We start from the raw sequence: 22,363 nt of genomic DNA on the forward strand, positions 1-22,363 counted from the left end.
TATATATATATACACACATATATATATATATATATATATATGAGTATATATATATATATATATGGACAATGGGTATTAAATTATGATATGTATGTTTCTCTTTGGCAAATGTAACTAAGGAAAAGATATTAGAAAGGCTTATTGTTTTGTGTGTGTGTGTGTGTGCGGTCGTATTTTCTTGTTTCGCTTATGTTTTTGTAACGACAACCTAAATATATTTTATAGCCTTGATATTGGTAATGAATTCTAGTTAGTTCTGCTGCTGGCGTAAACTTGTGACACACAAATCACTGATTGAATGATATATTCAGTTGGTGCTTTAACCATTACCAAACTCTGTCTATGGAGGCAGCAGACTGTCAGACATTTTAAAGACTTTAAATATGAAAAAAATATCACTGAACAGGCAGAGAGTTTGCTAAAAGTTGTTGCTACTTAAATCCAAGTTAGTTCTGAATGGTCTATAATCAAAAGCATTCCAGTTGTGACCATTCTGTCTTCTGTTCCATGCTGTTAATCAGTGTGTCCTCTTTTACCTTTTAATTTTTTTTTTTTTAAAGATTTTAAATTGTAATTTGATGGAGATTTGGCTGCTATTTGTAGCTGGTCAATCAACAATGAAGATTTACCAGATTGACCTTCACTGGTTCAAGTTTAAGGGAGATTTAGCTACTACATTCAACAGATCTACTGAGCAGATAGAAGTTTTATAGTTGTTTTCTTGTAAGATGTGTAAATGAATGCATCTTAGAATTCCTTAGTTCAAAAAAGACCTTGGAAGACACTTATTGTGATTTAACTATTTCTTGGTCATGTTCAGAACCCACTAATTTTGATAACAATAACCAGTTTACATTAAACAGTTGCCATGGTACTTTCTGTGAGGTAATTTATTTTTAAGTAGACTTATAAAGAAATTGAAGATATATTCTTTGGAAACTTTGCTATTTATTTTATTCTTTCAATGATATATTTTAGACTGGAAAAATTCATACTTTGCAACTTTAGGTTAGTCTCGACTATGACCAAAGATAAATGGCTATATAAACTTTGATAACATTGATAATAGTGATAGCTTTGTTGGAAAGTCTAGTAAAGATGTTTTGTATGCTCACTGTATTTATTTATTTTAGAGGAATACCATGGTTCTTCTACGTTAGTTGAATGTCTTGATACATGTTTAACAAGGTCTGCAATGTTTAATGAGTTGACTAAGGAATGCCAGCTATTTCATCAAAAACCTCTATATTAAACAGTTGTCTGTGTGAAAAATAAATGGAACTTGGTTTTGTTTGACATAATTAGATAGATTGTAGTTGATCTAAACAAAACTTTGATTGTTTTCAGTTTGTTCAATGTTAGTTGATAATATAACCAGTTCCTAGTAAAGTAGAAATGACAAATAAATTTGCTCAACTCTCATTGGTTGAAAACAATTTACAAGAATTTTAGACATTTTCTATACTGCTACCATATTTGAGGTGTCCTTTTTCAACTTTCTGTAGAAAGATAACAGACTAGCATCCAAATAGAAACAACATAAGTTGCTCTATTTACTGATTCAAGTATATAAAATTTTCACCCCATACCTAGATTGTCTATATATTTTATCCATAACTTCACCCATAACTAGCTTATCTATATATTTCTTTTTAACACACACACACACACACACACACACACACACACACACACACACACACACACACACACATTCATTTGTATATAGGCATAGGTACAGTGGTGGCTCATGTATAGGCACTGCAGAACTGCAGCACCTCCTATTTCCATTCAATATTATCAATAACATTCAATATAACGAGTCTTTTTTAGTTCTTTCTTTATACTTGTACATTATATAATCCTTAAGCCTAATGTCAGTAGCCATCCCCTAGTTTATGAAAAAAATACAAAAATCCTTAATTAGAACTGTGTGCTTCACAATTCTAGTGATGTGGTGTTTGGCTGTTGTGTGCATGCTTACATGTCTGAGATAGGCAGCTTCACATTAGGGAAAGACAGCACTGTCGTTCAAGCAGTGCTAGTGAAAGGTAGTGTTTCTTTTTGACTCCGCATGTGTTGTACTTAAAAACGTGTTTATATTCTTGAATGTGATAAAGTGTAGAATTAGATTATTATCCTGCTTCCAGCTACAGTGTTGCTGCCAGGATTTGGAAAATGGGGCAGATGTTCCTTCCTTATTTTGTGATTTAGTGGTGATTTTTGAAAAACAAGGGGGAATTTGCGATGGTGTTCAGTAAGCAAATTAAACACACTACCCAGCTGTGGCTAAAACACAAACCGATCAAGTTTATGTATAAATATTCTTTTTATATGTCTGTTTCTTTTACACAATATTAAAACAACAGCTAAAAAGTTTCTGAAGCAGCACCCCACTAATTTTATCTACAAGCCGCCACTGCATAGGTATGACTGTGTGGTTAAGAAGTGTACTTCTTAATCTGTAGTCTTGGGTGTAATGCCACTGTGTGCACGTCGCTGTATCTTCTTTGCCTTGTTTATTGATTTGAAAGTTTTCCTTATGGCAGACCATAATATCACATGGCTTTGTCCTCAATATTATTTCACACCTAAAAGTTACATGGACTTAAATCTAGTGAATGAGAAAGAAGGCCAAATTTCCTTGGAAAAAAGCAGTTGAAGTTTCACCTTCAAATAATCCTGCACACTTTGAACTATGCATTGTTGCAGAATCTTGGACAGACATAAATTGGAAGCAGTGAGCTGACAGAATCATGAGAACATTGCAAAAAATGTTTTGCAGCATTTGTTCTGGTTCTTTATTTTCCAAGTTCAAACACCCTATGGTCAGCTTCACTTCTCATCCCTTCGGGGTTTATAAAGGAAAGTGCCAGTGTCTTCTTCTATAGCACTGGGTTGACCAAAACCTTGTGAGTATACAGAAATGTGTGTGAGTGTGTGTGTGTGAGTGTGTGTGTGTGTGTGTGTGTGTGTGTGTGTGTGTGTGTGTGTGTGGTGTGTGTGTTTGTATCCTTAACTTGACAGCAGGTAATGGTTGTAAGCCAGCATCACCTTCATATGAACAACGTTCTTTGTTCCCAATCTTGTGAAATCTTCCCATGTTTGGCCATGGCAACAGGGAGGGCATGTGGCTATAGAAAATCCACCTTAAATTCTGTCTACAAGCTTCAAAATGTGGAAGTTAGATGATGATGATGATGATGAGATATATATATATATATATATATATATTTTCTTGATAAAATTTCTCCCAGGCGTTACTCATTACAATTTGTTGTGGCCTAACAGTTCTTAATGTTTGTCTTTGTCGATTGTTTACTCTGTACAGCCACTCTGTCATTGTTTGTTTGTTCAAAGCTCTGACTCTCCATGAATTTTATATTTTAAAAATTTCTGGATGCTGCTGTCTTATGAAGTTCCCTATATTGTCGTTAAAAGCATGATGTAGGAGTAAAAACAGTCCGACAACTGATGAGGAGTTATCTTCTTTTGGCATTTTGTCCTGTACTTTTCTCTTGTGTTTTCATATATTTTTCACTCCTTGGTGATATCCTGTACTTATTGTGTATGTTTTTGGTATTTTGTCCTGTACTTATCTCGTGTGTGTTTACGTATTTTTCACTCATTGGTGATGTCCTGTACTCAATATGTATTTTTCATTTTATTGTGTGTGTGTGTGTGTGTGTGTGTGTGTAACCAGACAGCTATCTATTTCTTGTATGGTCAAGAAACCACTTGTCTTTAACATACAACATATATCCATGACACATTTTAGTTCCTTTGTTCAGGTTTATAATTATGAAATCAATGTAAACAGTTTTTGATTAACCCCCTTTTTTTTTTTTTGAAGTCTTATAATATATGCTTGTCTTTCATTATAATGTAATATATGGTTACTTTTCAACATGAAATTGTATGTATGTGGGTGTTGTGATGTGAGGTTGTTGTTGTTGGTGTGTGTGTGGGGGGGGAGTAGTTGCCATGTGTTAATATGTAGCATGCCTATGTATGTGGTGTATGTGTGTGTGTATACACGCACACATGCATATATGCATAAAGAGGATTCGTCAGCGAAATTGGGTGTGAAAATAAGATACACGAAAAGATAGAAATATGAAACTTTGTGTAGTTATTACATCATAAGGCACAATATTACTAAATATGTCTGCAATTCATTAGAAATAATTAAGTATGGATATCGCTGTATCCTCTTTGCCTTGTTTATTGATTTGAAAGTTTTCCTTATGGCAGACCATAATATCACATGGCTTTGTCCTCAATGTTATTTCACACCTAAAAGTTACATGGACTTAAATCTAGTGAATGAGAAAGAAGGCCAAATTTCCTTGGAAAAAAGCAGTTGAGCAGTTGAAGTTTCACCTTCAAATAATCCTGCACACTTTGAACTATGTGTTGTTGCAGAATCTTGGACAGACATAAATTGGAAGCAGTGAGCTGACAGAATCATGAGAACATTGGAAAAAATGTTTTGCAGAATTTTCAAACAACCTATGGTCAGCTTCACCTCTCATCCCTCCGGGGTTTATAAAGTAAAGTACCAATCAGTACTGAAGTTGACGGTGTCAACTACTGTCCTTGCCCTCAATATATATATATATATATATATATATATATGTCACTGCGCTTGTGAAGACCTGTTGAGGCAAGTGAAGTCATTGTTGTGGCCGATGACAGTACCGCCTGATTGGCACCCGTGCTGGTGGCATGTAAAAAGCACCATTCGAGCATGGTCGATGCCAGAGCCGCCTGACTAGTCCCATGCCGGTGGCATGTAAAATGCAGCATTCGATTGTTTCCAGTGCCACCTGACTGGCTCCCATGCCCGTGGCCTGTAAAAAGCACCATTTGAGCGTGGTCGATGCCAGTGCCAGCTGACTGGTCCTGAGCCGGTGCCATGTAAAAAGCGCCCACTACCCTCTCAGAATGGTTAGTGTTAGGAATGGCATCCAGCTGTAGAAACTTTGCCAGATCAGACTGGAGCCTCGTAAAGCCTTCTGGCCTGCCAGCCCTCAGTCAAACCATTCAACCCATGCCAGCATGGAAAGTGGATGTTAAACAGCGATGATGATGATGATGATGTTATAAAAATATTATCAGATTCAAAATGATGTTTCATCTTTTCACTTTTTATGTTTATTAATTTTTGTTTTATTGAGGGTTAAACAATTTGTTTAGTTGAAGGAGATAACAAGAGTACCGATATTTCTCGTAAAATGGTGGGGAGATAACCCAATTTTTTAATGGTGAGATAACCAAAAAGTACCAAGTCAACAGCTATGTTGAAGTAAGATCTCTTTCAATGAAATGAAGTGGTATCATATGTCCATCATACACAAATGAAGAGGCATCACATGTCCATCATATACAGTGGCTTCAAACACCATCACTAATGCTGGATTCTCATTTTATATGCCAGCAGACACTTAAAAAGTCTCAAATACAATAACCCTGCAAATGTGACCACTGATGAATTGGTCAAATATGAATTTCTTTTTATTAACAAAGATTCTCACTTTATTTCCCTTGTGTTTGAGGTAGTTGAGAAGTTTTGAGGTTCTCTGTCTTAATAACTTTAGAATAGTCTGTGAGAATACTTCAATCCCCATGAATGTATGGCTTCATAGCTGAGTAATTTTTAATGGCTCTAGCTATAATCCTGCTGTACACACCACAGTTCCCTGCAAGCTGGTCATGTTGGTGGCTGGATTTATTACAATATTTAAACTAGCCAGAATGGTACTAGTAGGCTTGTGACCATGCGAATATCATAAAATAAAGAAAATTTTCTGCAACATTCAACTTAGCAGCCAGAGTATCACAGACTCTAGCTTTTGCATTCTCTGTATCAGCATTAATATAACACTTGGTACAACTCAATACAATCTGTCAGAATTTCAGGAAAAGTATTAGCTTTTATTTCATGCTAATTATTATGATATAGCATTTGAAAACAGTTTCAGCTTAACTGCCTGATCTTGTATGTGTGTGTGTGTGTGTGTGTGTGTGTGCACGTGCGCACACATGCATGTTATGTTTTACTTTCAATAAATGTTAGCCAGAAGTAATATCATGTTATTTTGTAACACAGCTGGAATATTTTTCATTTCTCATAGCAGAAAGGAACTTCTTTGCTGTGACAGAATGTAGTAGAAACCATAACAGTATCACAGACTATTGTTCTGCAAGTATTGCTGTCAATATTCTTCAATTTACAAATCCTACCAATTCTTAAATTGTCACTCACAAAACTAAATGGGGAAAGGTGAACAAAATATCTATAGAACTTGTTTACTTATAAAGATACAAAACACAGTTTCTACCTTAACCCTTTTGGTATTAAATTAGCAGAGATCATCTTTGGTTCTGTTGTACAAAACTTCTTACTGTAAAATATTCATATTTAAGTTAAAAACCTTCTATGACAAGGATCGTTTAAGTCCGAAGCACCAAATTTACAGTGGAAAAGTTATTTTACTAAATCTATGCAAATTCCAGATTAATTACAAAATTAATTGAAACACATGGACAGTTTATATCATTTAAAATATTATTGCAAAAGTATTAATAGGATAAAACAATGGTGTTTGGAAAACTCTTCATTTAAGGAATTTGTTTTCTGTTTCTATATAAGGACTGCAGAAACTATGTAATATTAACTTTAAAATAAATAAAAGAAAAAAAAAAGAAAAAGATCATTCCCATTATTTGTAATTGGCAGCATGTATGATACTTTCATAAATTGTTTTAGGATCATATGTTGTTGTGAACAAACATAAACACTCTTTTGGTCTCACCAAACTTGACCCAATGAAACATTGAAGATGTGGTAGGTGGTGGGAGAATTGTACTGTACCACCACTAAGCTGCTGCTCATTTTCAACTCAGTAGACAGGAGTTATACTACATGGAGTGTCTTGTTCAAAACCACAACAAATTACCCAACCCAAGAACTGAACCTACAAGCTGGTTATGAACCATATTAGTAGTTCTCAGGCTTTGGTGTTTTTCTTTTACCCTAAACTGAGGTGGTATGTTTTACATACCATCTTGTTGAACACTACCACTTGGCACTTTGGGTAATGTTTGCAGAGTTCACTTTGTTGCAGTTTTTGGAGCCAGTAAATTTAGGTTCATCTCTGTCCTCAGGCTTACAAGAGACATTGACCACCTGAAGAAGTCAGGTTGGAAATCAGTGTCATCAGTCTTGCTAGTTTGAGAGTGTGACCCTCAAATGTCATGAACATTGCCCCTCTTCCTCCTCAACTCATTAAAAAAAGAACACTTAATATTTCCAGAACATAAGGCAGCAAGCTGGCAGAATCATTAGAATGTTGAACAAAATGCTTAGCTGCATTTTGTCTGTCTTCACATTCTGAGTTCAAATTCCACTGAGGTTGACTTTGCCTCTTATCCTTGATAATCCTTAGATATTTTTTTTCCTCAACAGGTAAAAAAAACTTATTTGCCTACAGATTCATTCTGTCACAGATTTGTAATTTCTATATAAGTTGCCAGGAATTTAAGTAGAAGATGGAAAATAAAATGTGGTCAATTCTCAAAATTTTGTGAAAGTTAAGTAAAGTAAAAATCTTGGTTGCACTTAACAGTGTGGCCTTTAACTTATGTTAATTTGGTCTGATTTGGTACTTGTTTTTAGTTCTCACTGTAAAACAATGTAATGGCCTAATTGTTGGTGTCTGTGACATTTATAAAACTGTTGATTGGTATATATGTTGTTTGTATTTATTATTATTATTATTAATATTATCATTAGCTAAACTGTAGAGTAAACTTAAGTTCTAAACAGCTACCCAATTATCATTCCTTTACAATGCCATTTTACTCCATTCATACTATGCTACCTGCTAGAAACTGCAGCCAAATCTTCTTAAAATTATACTGTAGTGTCTTTAAAATGAAAGAGACTCATTGGATAATGTAATTCTGCATATGCTACAGCTGAAAGAAGAATGGAATAGCTATCATGCTAAAATGCTTTGCTCATTAGTGTGCTTGGTTTAGGCTGACCTGGGACTAAACAACTCATACCATTAATATTCTTAAAAAGAGAATGAATGTGCTAACTCCCCATTACCTTTCCACTAAAAACCTGTCTTCATTCATAATGAACCAGAAACTTCTTAATCATTGTAAACAAGTCAAGCATGTCTCATGATAATTCTGTGTGGTGGTGGTGGTGGTGGTGGCAGCAATGGTATTGTGGTAGTGGTGGTGATCTACCAAATGTATATATTATTTCTGGTAATATTACTATATAGAGCCCATTGCAATAGTATTGTATAGTGCCTCTGATGATAGTAGTGCATTGACTCCATGGCAAGACCAACTGATTCCCAGTGGTTCAGTACATCCTGAAGTGATCAAAACATATTTACTGACCTCTCTCTTTTCATACAATATTTGTCTGTTGCCTTTGATATCTTTTAATAAATGGTTTCTCTGAGGAGGAAGGTCAGCACCTATAACCTTGCAGGACCTCCAAGGTTAGACAGAGGATCTCAATGTTTTCAAACACATCCACATAGTTTCAGTCTACATATTTTCACTCTCAAATTTTGGGTTAGCCTGATGCTATGATAGGAGGTAGTTTCTGAACATGTCACGTAGTGGAATTGAACCCATAATCATGTGATTGTAAATCCTTCTTCATCACCACACAATCCAAGACATTATTTTACTGGTAAAGTTGTAATTAATGTAAATTATCTTTCAAAATAAATCCCTCAGTATGTTATATTTGGTTCCCTGGTAAGATAAATTCTAATTTCTCTACCATTTCTGGAGAGTTATCTCTATCCTAATAATTGCTTTAATTTTTGGCACAAGGTCAGCAATTTTGTGAGAGAGTACTTGATTGGTACTTTATTTTATCAGCCCAGGAGGTATGAAAGACAAAGTTAACTTGTAGGATTTGAACAGAGAATGTAAACAACTGAAAGAAATTTTGCTTAGCATTTTGTCCAATGCTCTAACAATTCTGTCACCTTGTCACTATTCTAATAACAACACTTTTGTGATATTTTTGTTTTCCTCTCATCTTATACAACTTAGGACTATGCAAATTTAGCTATCTCTTGTTCAGACCCTTGTCTGCTCTGATTGAATGCCCATAAACAAAAATGTTATAATGGATAATCCAACATGTCCCTCTATTTTTATGTTATTAAGGTGTCATTTGAGGTAAACTTGGCTGCTATTTCTAGTGAACTATGTGCTTACATATAATATATTTGTATAAGTTATTGGATGTGTACATGTTATAATACCTGAAAACCTTTCCCAATGACTATTTTAATTGAATCGATAAACTAAAGCACCTATTACTTGAGTTTCCTAGATACATTCTGCTTCCTCTTCTTTACATATGAAGCTACATTGCACATCAATCCATCTTTGCACAGATTCAGTACTATATTAGATTTTCTATGGAAAGAAGTTGCTAGAGTCTTGTTTTAACCATTCTTTATTTCCAGAAAAAAAGATATTCTGGTGGTGGTGGTGGTGGGATGGGTCACCCTTGGACCTTCTTACACAATGTAATTGATCGAGAGAGAGAGAGAGAAAGGCTGGAAGGAAAATCAACCCCAGTACATAACTGGTACTTATCAACCAGGAAGTATAAAAGTCAGAGTTGATTTTTGTGGGATTTGAACTTGGAGCCCAGAGAGCCCAGAGAACAAATACTGCAGCACATTCACTCAAGCTCTGATCATACTGCTACCAGTTTGCCAACTTTTATATACTTTTGACACTGCTTAGTGAGATTTTCGGTGGGAAGAGGAAAAAAGTCCAGTGGGTTGGTACTTGGTGTAGAAAGGATAGGTAAAACTGTTTGTATAGAGGTTGGAGATTGAGATGTGGTGGGAGTAGGGATAAGAAGAACAGAACTAGGTGTGTCAAGTGTGTGCATATATGAGACCAATGATGAAGAAGGGTAGACAAAACACAGGTTTTGCTTAATCATTTAAATTTCTACAAAAATAACTTGATCATAGTTGGTCATTTGCTGGCATTTCCTGATCTTGTTCTGGGTAAGACACGGTCATATCTTCTCACATCTTGATTCTGTTACCAGAAATTGCTCACAGCAAAATAGAAAAAAAGCTAAATAGAAATGTTGCCAACAACAGAACATCAAAATGTTTCTATGTCTGCAAAGAATTTTTGTTCTGTTATTCATTTCACGTTAATTAAACTGTCAACAGCACTTGAATATGAATTTAGACTGATGTGATGATACACTTTGAGAGCATATGTGTAGTTAACTCAGAATTGTATTATATTCATAATTTACTGTTAAAAGAAAACTTTTAGTCACATAAACATTAAAAAAAAATTAAAATGTCTGTATTCCATTATGAAGAAACCTAGGAAATAGAATTTAATTACTTCTTGTAGAAAGTTATTAGCATTTGAAAAAAATTTGTTAGAAATTGAATTTTTTTATAGGAAAACTTTAAAAGAAGTCGGTTCAGTAAATATACATTATATTTGCTATTTTTTGTATGCAAGCTGTTCTTAGTGTTTTTTTAAATTTAGGTCATCTGTTACCAAGTAGAAATGGTACAATAGTAATAATGATAATAATCTACATACAACAAATTTGTTTAACTGATATGAAATGAATTTGAGATTTGTTTAGTACATCAAGTATTTAATTATTATCAACGTGTGACTGTAGTAAGTAATTAGCTTCTCAACCACATGGTTCAGGGTTCAATCCCATTGTGTGGCACCTTGGGCAAGTGTCTTCACCTATAACCTCAGTTCATCCAAAGCTCTGTAAGCTTTGGATGAACTGAGGTTATATATATAATAATGAACTTATTGTACACTATGCTCAGGTGTACTACAAATCATCAGAAAAGGTAACCAAAATTACATAAACGGTACATAGAATATGCACAGGAAGTGAACAATGAATAAGTCTACAAAAAATTAAAAAAAGGCTCAGATGTGGCTGTGTGGTAAGAAGCGTGCTTCCCATTGCATAGTGCTGGGTTCAGTCTCATTGTGTGGCACTTTGGGCAAGTGTCTTCTATTGTAGCCTCAGGCCAACGAAAGCTTTATGTGTGGATTTGGTAGATGGAAACTGAAAGAAGCCTGTTGTATATATATATGCATATATCTGTGTGTGTGTGTGTGTTTCTCTGTTTGTCCCCCACCACTGCTTGACAACCTGTGTTGGTGTGTTTATATCCCTGTAATTTAATGGCTCAACAAAAGTGACCAATAGAATAAGTACCAGGCTTTAAAAAAACAGAAGCTCTGGGGTCAATTTGTTTGCTTAAAATCCTTCAAAGCAATGCCCCAGCATGGCCATAGTCAAATGACTGAAATAAAAGATAGAAGATATGTGTATGTGTTTTTGTGTATATGTTTGACCCAAACCACCGTTTGACAATTGGTTTTTCGTTTACATCTCCATAACTTAGTGGTTTGGTTAAAAAAGAAAAAAATACTTCAGTTGATTTGTTTGACTAAACCCTTCAAGGCAGTGTCCCAGCATGGCTGCAGTCCAGTGGCTGAAACATGTATAAACAAAACATAAACGGAAAGAAAATGTAAAAGGTAATGCAAATAGTATTTGTGTGTATTGACGCACATGTATGTATGTGTGTGTCTATTTTGGTACATATATATATGTCAGTGTGTGTGTGTGTGTTTATTGTAATTTTATTGAGAATATTAGATTATATACTTAACACTTCTTCAGAGTTCTTTTTCAGTCAATGTTGTTCTTGAGCACATAAAGATATTTATTTTTTATTATGTGTGTGTGTATAGATGTATGCACCTATATATATATGTAAATATGTATATAATGATTTTTTATATAGTTGCGTGTTTGTGTGTGTATTTATACATATTTTTCTACTACGTAATTGAGTAATTTTGGTGCACAACAAATGTTTGTTTTGTAGTTACCAAGTGAAATCTCAACAAGTTTGATGAACTCACACAGTGAAAAACATTTAAATTTTGCTAAACAGCTTGGTTGATAAAATGTGTCTCTGACCACACCTTTCCTTTATTCATGTTTCTTCATTACCCATGTTTATGCATGACTCTGAAAATCTTAACTGTTACTTGGATTCACTAATAACACATGAACCTTCCACTCTATGGTTTTCATTGAAGAGTATAAGGCATAATAGTACTTTTGTAAATACAGCCTATTAAACTTGAACTGTAATAATTACACCTACCTTGAAATAAAAGCTGCTTAAACAGCAGAAAAACATATGTATGTCTATATATATATATATATATATATATATATATATATATATACATACATATATATGTATTATAAAAAATACATATCAAACAATGAGAATGAGTGATTTAGTACTGCATTAGTGCATAAAAGTTATTTATAATTTAAGGCTACCATTGGTTTCATGTTAAGAGAGTAATCCCTTAATTATCAAGCATGCTACTTGGAAGATCAGTGTTCATATCATTCCCTCTCTCTTTCTCTCTCTCTCTCTCTCTCTCTCTCTCTCTCTCTATATATATATATATATATATATATATATATATATCAGTAAATAGTGGGGTTGTGTTAACCGCACATGGAGAAATAATAGGAAAATGAAAAATAATAATAAGGCAGAATGTTAAACTGAAGGCATAACAGGAAGTGTGTGTAAGGGAAGACAATTCTGTGGGTTAACACACAAACTCCTCAGTGACCATATTTCTCTAAGAACAGACATAAACTTCATAAACTTCCTGTTGACAAAGAGTCCAGAACTCCAACCAAAGAGTATAAAACCCACAGAATTGTCTTCCCTTACACACTCTATTTCATGCATCCTAATTTTTCCAACTATTATCTACATGGATTACCATTGAACTTTAAAAGCTCAAAGACAATATAATGTATTGGTATATTTATTTTTTTATATATTATTTTTTACTTTTTTGTAAAAAACATTTTCATTCTCCCTCTTCTTGAAAATTTGCCATGCAATCAATGAAAGCCAGTTAGAAATCCTTTTTACACATCTATATTAAAATATGCTTTCAGTTTAACATTCTGCCTTATCATTTTTCATTTTCCTATATGTACATATATACATATTTTTATTTATATATATATATATATATATATATATATATATATATATATATATATATATATACACACACATACACACACACACACACACATGTATATACATATATATACATGTGTGCTCCTCATGTATACACAGTTTCATTCTTGCATAACTAAAATAGTTTTAAGATCTCATACCTCTGTTTATATTTTATTTAATATGAATAATATAATGCATCTAATAATAATAATAATAATAATAATAATAATAATAATAATTGATTCATTTGTATGCATATACATGCATTTATGTATGTATATTTAAGTGTAGGTATATGTATGTATCTGTAAAAGTATGTATATGTGTGTGTATTTATATTTATAACTTAACCTTATATACTTTCTAAAATCTCTGACGAAGCCTACAGAAACACCCAAGTACCCCAATTTCATCTATTAATTACTTCAGTCAACTGGAGGGATAAAGGTAGAACGCTGTATTTTTGCCTCTTGGCTGAAACAGCTGTAAGAAATTATCCCAATTTCTATTGCTATATGTTGTATTTTAATAATTACTGATTTTTTCTGTATTATATATGTAAAGCATAATATGCCATACATGTATGTATATTGTTATAAATGTCCTTTTAATAAATAGATAAATTGACATAATATAATGTCTATAAGTTGATGAATACCATCTATTGATCCCCTCCATTTTCTTATTGCTCTATATATTACATGTATATACATATACATGTACATATATATATATATATATATATATATATATATATATATACATGTATATATACATATACATGTATATATACATATACATGTATATATACATATACATGTATATATACATATACATGTATATATACATCATCATCATCGTTGTTTAACACCCGCTTTCCATGCTAGCATGGGTTGGACGATTTGACTGAGGACTGGTGAACCAGATGGCTACACCAGGCTCCAATCTGATTTGGCAGAGTTTCTACAGCTGGATGCCCTTCCTAACGCTAACCACTCCGAGAGTGTAGTGGGTGCTTTTACATGCCACCGGCATGAAGGCCAGTCAGGCGGTACTGGCAACGGCCATGCTCAAAACGGTGTATTTTACATGCCACTGGCACAAGTGCCAGGAAGGTGACACTGGGCACAGGTGCCATCACGATTTTGCTTTCACTTGCCCTGACAGGTCTTCACAAGCCGAGTTTAGTGTCCAATGAAGGATACGACGGTTGGCATGGGTGCCTGTCTTCAAATTTAGTTTGATTTCAATTTCACTTGCCTCAACAGGTCTTCGCAAGCAGAGTTTAGTGTCCAATGAAGGAAAGTACGCATAAGTGGGCTGGCTACACCTGTGGCAGAGGCCTTCGATTTAGGTCTCACTTGGCCTGCCAGGTCTTCTCACACAGCATATTTCCAAACGTCTCGGTCAGAAGTCATTGCCACGGTGAGGCCCAATGTTCGAAAGTCATGCCTCACCGCCTCATCCCAGGTCTTCCTGGGTCTACCTCTTCCACAGGTTCCCTCAACTGCTAGGGTGTGGCACTTTTTCACATAGCCATCCTCATCCATTCTCGCCACATGACCATACCAGTGCAATCATCTCTCTTGCACACCACAACTGATACTTCTTAGGTTCAACTTTTCTCTCAAGGTACTTACACTCTGTCTAGTATGCACACTGACATTACACATCCATCAGAGCATACTGGCTTCATTCCTTGTGAGCCTACGCATATCCTCAGCAGTCACAGCCCATGTTTCACTGCCATGTAGCATGGCTGTTCGTGCACATGCGTCATACAGTTTGCCTTTTACTCTGAGTGAGAGGCCCCTTGTCACCAGCTCTCTGAACTTTGCCCAGGCTATTCTTATTCTAGCAGCTACACTTTCAGCGCACCCTCCCCCACTACTAACTTGGTCACCTAGGTAGCAGAAGCTATCAACTACGTCTAGCTTTTCTCCCTGGAATGTGGCCAAAGTTGTTTTCTGCACATTTTCAGTGTTTATTCATGCTTGAATGGTGCTTTGAACATTCCACTTGCACAGGTGCCAATCAGGTGGTACTGTCATCGGCCATGACAACGATTTCACTTGCCTCAACACTTCTTTGCAAGCATAGTTTATTGTCCAGTGATTGAAGGGTACTCTTAAATGGGCTTGTTATATAGCATTGGCATAGGGCACGGTTATGGTCTCACTTGGCTTGCCATGTCTTCTCAAGCACAGCATATCTCCAAAGGTCTTCCTGGGTTTACCTCTCTCTCAGGTTCCCTCAACTGCTAGAGTGTGACACTTTTTCACACAGCTATCCTCATCCATTCGCAACACATGACCATACCAGTGCAGTCGTCTCTCTTGCACACCACATCCGATGCTTCATAAGTCCAACTTTTCTCTCAGGGCACTTACACTCTGTCGTGTATGCACACTGACATTACATATCCAGCAGAGCATACTGGCTTCATTCCTTGCAAGCTTACACATCTCCTCAGCAGTCATGGCCCATGTTTCACTGCCATGTAGCATGGCAGTTCGCACACATGCGTCATACAGACTACCTTTTACTTTTGAGTGAGAGGCCTTTTGTCACCAGCAGAGGTAAGAGCTCTGTGAACTTTTCCCAGGCTATTCTTATTCTAGCAGGTACACTTTCAGAGCATCCACCCCAGCTACTGACTTGGTCACCTAGGTAATGGAAGCTATCAACTACTTGTAGCTTTTGCCCCTGGAATGTGAAAGAAGCTATTCTCTTGCACATTTTCAGTGTTCATTGCTCCTGAGCATTTGCCACACACAAAAAATATCTTCCCAGTTAGCCTTCCTTTGATATTGCTGCACCTCTTGTGTGTCCATAGCTTACACTTGGTACATCTTATGGAGTTTCTACCTACGCCTTTTCTACAGATCAAGTAGAGCCATCTACCTGATGGGGTTTGTGGTTTGTCTGCCTTCCTACTTATTAAGACTTCGGTATTTGCTAGTTTGATTCTAAGGCCCTTCAATTCTAATCCTTGCTTCCACACCTGAAACTTCTCCTCTAGTTCTGATAGTGACTCAGCAATTAGAGCAAGGTCATCAGCATAGAGAAGCTCCGAGGAGCATCCTGTCTTGAATTACTCTGTTATTGCCTGGAGGACTATGATGAATAAGATGGGGCTGAGGACTGATCCTTGGTGGATATATATATATTTATATATATTCACATCTATATATATACATATAAATATATATTTATATCTATAAATTTATATTTATATATAAATGTGTATATATATATATATATATATATATATATATATATATATATATATAATTTTTTATATATGTATATACATAAATTTTTATATATATATTTATTACATGGAAAAATGCAAACATGGAAAGTAATATTCTTATGATTATAAACCTGGAAAAGTGCAGGACAAATTATTACACCTGGAAAAGTATAGGACAAGCAGCAAAGAATGCCAGTTCTTCTAAGTTATCACTCTTTACAGTTCTTGTCTTTGAAATTTATTGTACAGAACTGTTCAGCTAATTTGTAAGTTTGTCTACTTAGTCACTTTTTTCTGTATTTAAGGTAGTACATTAGCCAAATTCTACTTAAATAAGTATAGTGTTATTTGTATACTATAATAAAATAATTTTTAATTTTCAAATTTTAATTTTAGCTACAATATTTTGAGTAAAAAGTTTCTTATTCTTTACTTTACTAGAACTAATAGCTTGTCCTATACTTTTCCAGGTAACTTGTCCTGTACTTTTCCATGTTTATAATCTCAAGAATATTGCTCGCATTTTTCCATGTAATCCATGATTTTTCCAGGCGTTGCTGCTATAAGATGATTAATAATGTGTCAATTAATAATTTAAGATTTTAACTTATAAAATACTGAAAGATAATATTTCAATTTTTTTCATGTTTAATTTAGATATATGTTGTGATTGAAGTATTTGATATTACCCATCCTCACCAAATTAATGGCAAGGAATTTTACCATTTTGTTTGTTGCACCATGGCTCATCAAAAGTTACAAACAAGACCCCAGAACCATCAGTTACCAGGCTCACCTTAAGTAACCTAGATTTTGAGTTGGTGATAATAACACTGACTGCTGCTAATCTAGATCTATCAATAATTATTTAATACAACAGTAATTATAAAAGCATATCATATATACACGTTAAAATTACCTATATACACAAGTTAAAATTACCCATTAATATAAATTTGATTTATGAAAAATCCCTTTTAACGATCATTGCCAGGGCCTCGGATTGGCTCCCATCATGCCAGTGGCACGTAAAAAGCACCATTCAAGTGTGGTTGTTGCCAGTGCCGCCTTACCGGCACATGAAAATCAACATTTGAGCGTGGTCGTTGCCAGTGCCTCTGGACTGGCTCCCATGCAGGTAGCATGTAAAAAACACCTTTTGAGCATGGTCATTGCCAGAACCACCTGACTGGCCCTCATGCCAGTGGCACGTAAAAGCACCCACTACACTTTCGGAGTGGTTGGTGTTAGGAAGGGCATCCAGCTGTAGAAATTCTCACCCAGCTTGTGCCCGCCCGATCACCATTTAATATCATTTCTTGAGGCGTTACTTCTTACTTCCTCACTTACTGACAATAAATTTCATGACATTTCACCTCTTAACTGTTTTCCTTATATATATATGTTCATGTATATATATATATATATATATATATATATATACATATATATATATATATATATGTGTTCATAACCCTTGCTAGCAGATGTCAGAATGAATGAGTTTGTATGTGTGTTTGTTATACATATTGGAGGTGACTGGTATTTCAAATTTCACCTGTAATAACTCCTTCAGGCAATACTCGGCTGATTGAATAAGTTGTTACACAGTAGACCTACAGTCCTGATCAACTGAGTACATAAGAATTTCACCCTACTAAGTATTGTTTTCATCAGTATATCCACCATTTTTAATATTTATATAACCATCAAACCATATTTGTCACTTACTAGCATGACTGGTAGCATGAACCATGCTTTTGCTAATTGTTTTAGGTGTCTATAGCCATGGGTAGACATAGATACCATTTGGTTTTCCCCACACTTGACCCATGGTATGACAGCTAGAGAAGTTGGCTGCACTGGCTCAAAGCTAAGTAGACCTGAATTGTTAATTAAAGTGCCATACTCAAGGATATAATGCACTGTCCAGTCCAAGAATTGAACTCATGACTTTATGATTGTAAGCCTAACACCCTAATCACTTGACCACATGAAGATTTCAAAGGGTATAGCAGTAAAAGTTCCCACATTTTACATGGCCATTGGTGTAGCATTAGTGAAGGTAGCCAGACAGTTATAGTGTCTTGGACTGCTGCACAACATGCATTTGCTGTTGAAATATCAAGAATAATGAATCTGAGAGTTTTCATCATGCTCCGTATACTGGTGTCTCACAATTTGACCAAAGTTCCTTCAATTAAAAGAAATCTTAGGCTTACTTGCTTGCTCATTTATTTGTTGTTGCTATATATCAAGTGAAACATTTAGTAAATTCTAATCTGCCCATGTCTGACATGACATACTCCATGGACATGTTTATTTAAATGCAAATATTTAATCTATTTTTTCAATGATTTGTCTAGAGTTATTATTATTGTTATTAGTCAGTGTTTAATTAACTCCACATTATGGAAATGAATTCTGTCATTGCTCTATGGGATTATTTTTTAATGTGGATTTTCTTTAAATGTTAATATTGTATTATTTGTGGAGAAACAGTGTCTTCTAGCTTCCCTGGAGACCTTCTCGAGTTACATGAATAGGAGCTGATTGAGTCTGAAGAGTTCTTAAGTGAGTGATGTAAAGGAACTAGCACAGCAGGGAGAGCTAGTAGTGTGCCTATGTCGACAAATTATGTAACATACATACACCTTTAAAAATAGATGTTTGCAATTCATTCATAATCCTATAGCTCCTTTCTGCCCTTTATTTTTGTTTCTGTTATTCTAAATTATAAAAATATAACTATTTTTCTCTTAATGTTTCATGTTTAAAAAGGAAAATAAAAATGTTGAGATTAGAAATTATTTGATGTTTTTTATTTCAGACAAATTATGTTTCAAGGTTGATGTAAATTATGTTGTTTTGTTCAGGCTCAGCTCTCATGCAACACTTAGGGTTCAAGGTATTCCAGACATGCATGTCATATCTTTTTTTGTGAGACTCTGTCTAACTTCTCTGTCTACATTTAGCTAATGTGTTCTTACTAAGTTTTTGTAAATGTTAGACTGTAATAATTCAATGACCACTTAGAGAACCCTTCCTCTCAGTCACCTTGCTACTGTTTTATATAGTTCATTGTGTAAACATAGCTATGTGATATATATGTATGTATGAGAGTAACACTCATTTAATGTGAAAACAAGGAGATGTGGACATTTCAAATTTACAGAAGGCAAAAGACAAAGACAGATGAGAGAACAACAAGCAGGTGTATTAATTTGACACTGAGGAAGAATGGAAAAGTCTTTGACGTTTTGAACCTATGTTCTTTGATAGAAAGTGTTAAAAGGGGAAAAACGGAGGAAAAATGAAAAAAAAAAAACAAGAAAATGGAGAGGATGTATCAAAGTTAACAGTCTACTCTAAGTTTCATCTTTAGCTGGGCTGTTCACCTGCCTCCTCTTACATATATATATATATATATATCATAGGCTTCTTTCAGTTTCCTTCCACCAAATCTACTCACAAGGATTTGGTTGCCTGGAGCTATAGTAGAAAACACTTGCACAAGGTTCCATACATTGGAACTGAACCTGAAACCATGTCGCTGGTTAGCAAACGTCTTTACACACTGTGCTTGCATCTGGTTAATGCCAGCCTCCAGGTGTTGAAACCTAGGAGACTAATATCACCATCATCGTCATTTGATACTGGTATGGGTTGGATGATTTGACAGCGTCAGATGAGCTACAGGCCTGCATGATGCTCCATGTAAGCTTTGGCATGGTTTCTGTGATTGGATGCCGTTCCAAACATCAACCACTTTGCAGCAAGTACTGGGTACTTTATACATACCACTGGCACTGGTGAGATTCCCAGGTTATTGCAAAACAGAAAAGAACAAGTACAGGAAAAGCCCCCTCGACATATTGGGCAGGGACTATTTAAGAGTAGGGAGAGGTGACTTTAGGCCAAGGACAAGCAGAAGTGTCTTACAGTAGAGAAGATACCTGACTATCCCACATTATATAAGGATGGGTAGGAATAGCTGAAAAGAAGACAAGATGGTAGGAATGAGATAAGATGGTAGTGATGGGATACTCATGGAGGGTTTGAATAATAGATGAGATGGATAGTGAATCATCAGGAGGAAGATAGTCATAAGAATCTAAAAGTAGAGTAACAAATGATGAGAGATAGAAGTAGAGATAAATCTAATGAATGGTGAACAGGAGTGAAGGTATATACATATATCATCAGTTATCTGTAAATCAATAAAAAACAATACACACTCTAAAAGAGAAATAGAGCAGTTATATTTTTACATTGTCAAGCAATATATTATTGCTCATGGCATATAACTGGACAAAATGTTGCAGAGAATTTCATGCCAGTAATTGCACTTTGCAGTATGAATGACTCTTCAGACATACTGGCCAAAAGTACATATCGTCTTTATGCATAAAGAGGATATGTGCTTTAAGTCAGCATATCTGAAGAGTAGTCAGTTTTGCCAGGTACAGTTGTTGCTGTGTAATCAGTAACGTACTGACCAGTAATATACTGCTTGATTTTTTATATATATACATATACATGAGGATGTCAGGTCCTCATTAGGGATTAAATAATCCTAAAGTTCCACTGGTTAATCACTGTCATATAAGGAGAAAGTCTTGACAATATGTTAGGGATTATTATAGTAGTACATATTATTGATATTGAAAAAAAGAAAATGGAGAATAATGGATGTATAAATAATTTATTTCAATGATTTAAAGATGTTGAAATTTTTTTATAAGTAATACAAATAAATTATGAATTGTAAAGCTCTAAAAGAAATGGCAGATGTCAAAAGCCTACATATATGTTTCAATTCATGACCCTAGTTGATACATAATTCTAAGCATTTGCTAAGAATTGCTATCATTTTCAACTGTATGGGGCAGAATCTTGTCAGGGCTTTATGAGCTTATACAACAACGGTTAACATATTTCTTGAAAGGATGTGGACAAATTACTAATAACTTTATGAAGTTAGATCCTATATATAATGCTTATGTATATAATGCTTATATATATATATATATGTGTGTGTGTGTGGATTGGATTGGATTGGATTGCCTATGTTTAGTCCACTGCAGGACAAAGGCCTCAACATGCTCTCTCCACCAACCATGGTCTCATGAAGAGGCATTTGAGCTTGAAATCATACTGGTTTGATGAGCTTACTCTGCCACACTGGCTCGACATGGCTTAGCAGTGGGCTGTGTCACATGGTATCTCACTGCCATCATATCATTGGTTGAGTCCTTCCTACACTGTATCAATTTGGAGATACTCGTCCTCCTAGTTGTCTGTGTTGTATCTTACAGTCAATATCTTTTCATTAGTTTCTTCCATTTTGCCTTATTTTTACAGTTGTATGTTCTTCCTGTTGCTAGTACACTACTACATGGACTGGGTATATTATATTGTGCCATCTGCACCATAGAAATGGAGTAGATTTTATTTTCCCCATGGATATAGTTTCTATATTTTCCTGTTGTATAAAAGGTGCAGAGAAAAGCTATTAAATATGAAATGTTCTAAGATGTTACAATATTTGAATAGCATTATTTTGTTTTCCATTTAGGGCTGGTTTAAATTATTCAGGTTCGGCTAAATAATTCCACAAGGAAGCTATATATTTGTGTTCTTTTCAAGTAAATATATTTAACTTCTGGCACTATTATAACTATTTCTAGAATATATTTCATTATTAGCAAAGGTTATTAAGAAATTGTGTCAATAGCTTTGTATGAAAGACACTATTAATGACACACTTTTAGCCATATCAATTTGAATAATAGTCAATGTGTGCCCACAACTCAAACACAATGCACAATAGTTTCTCTCAGAATAATCTCATATTTACTTCTCTTCAGTGAAACATGTAAATTATTCATAAGTTATTTAGCTTCTTGAAAGTCTTTATAGCCAATTTCAACACATTAGTTTATATCAAAATAAG

At 34.8% G+C, this 22,363-nt stretch overlaps 1 protein-coding gene across 18 annotated transcripts in view; it reads left to right on the forward strand.

Moving 5' to 3' along the window:
• The window catches only part of LOC106869304 (pleckstrin homology-like domain family B member 2), a 458,421-nt gene that overhangs the window by 91,344 nt on the left and 344,714 nt on the right, over positions 1–22,363 (forward strand). The window contains exon 1 of one of the 18 annotated variants that reach the window (XM_089352368.1): positions 11,481–11,616. The exons of the other annotated variants lie outside the window; for them this stretch is intronic. The gene's annotated coding sequence lies outside the window, so the exon portion shown is untranslated. Of the gene's footprint in view, positions 1–11,480; positions 11,617–22,363 lie in introns of those variants that run through there. 18 annotated transcript variants of the gene reach the window in all.

Source organism: Octopus bimaculoides, chromosome 5 (assembly GCF_046866305.1).
Source record: "Octopus bimaculoides isolate indiv1 chromosome 5, ASM4686630v1, whole genome shotgun sequence".
NCBI lineage: Eukaryota > Metazoa > Mollusca > Cephalopoda > Octopoda > Octopodidae > Octopus > Octopus bimaculoides.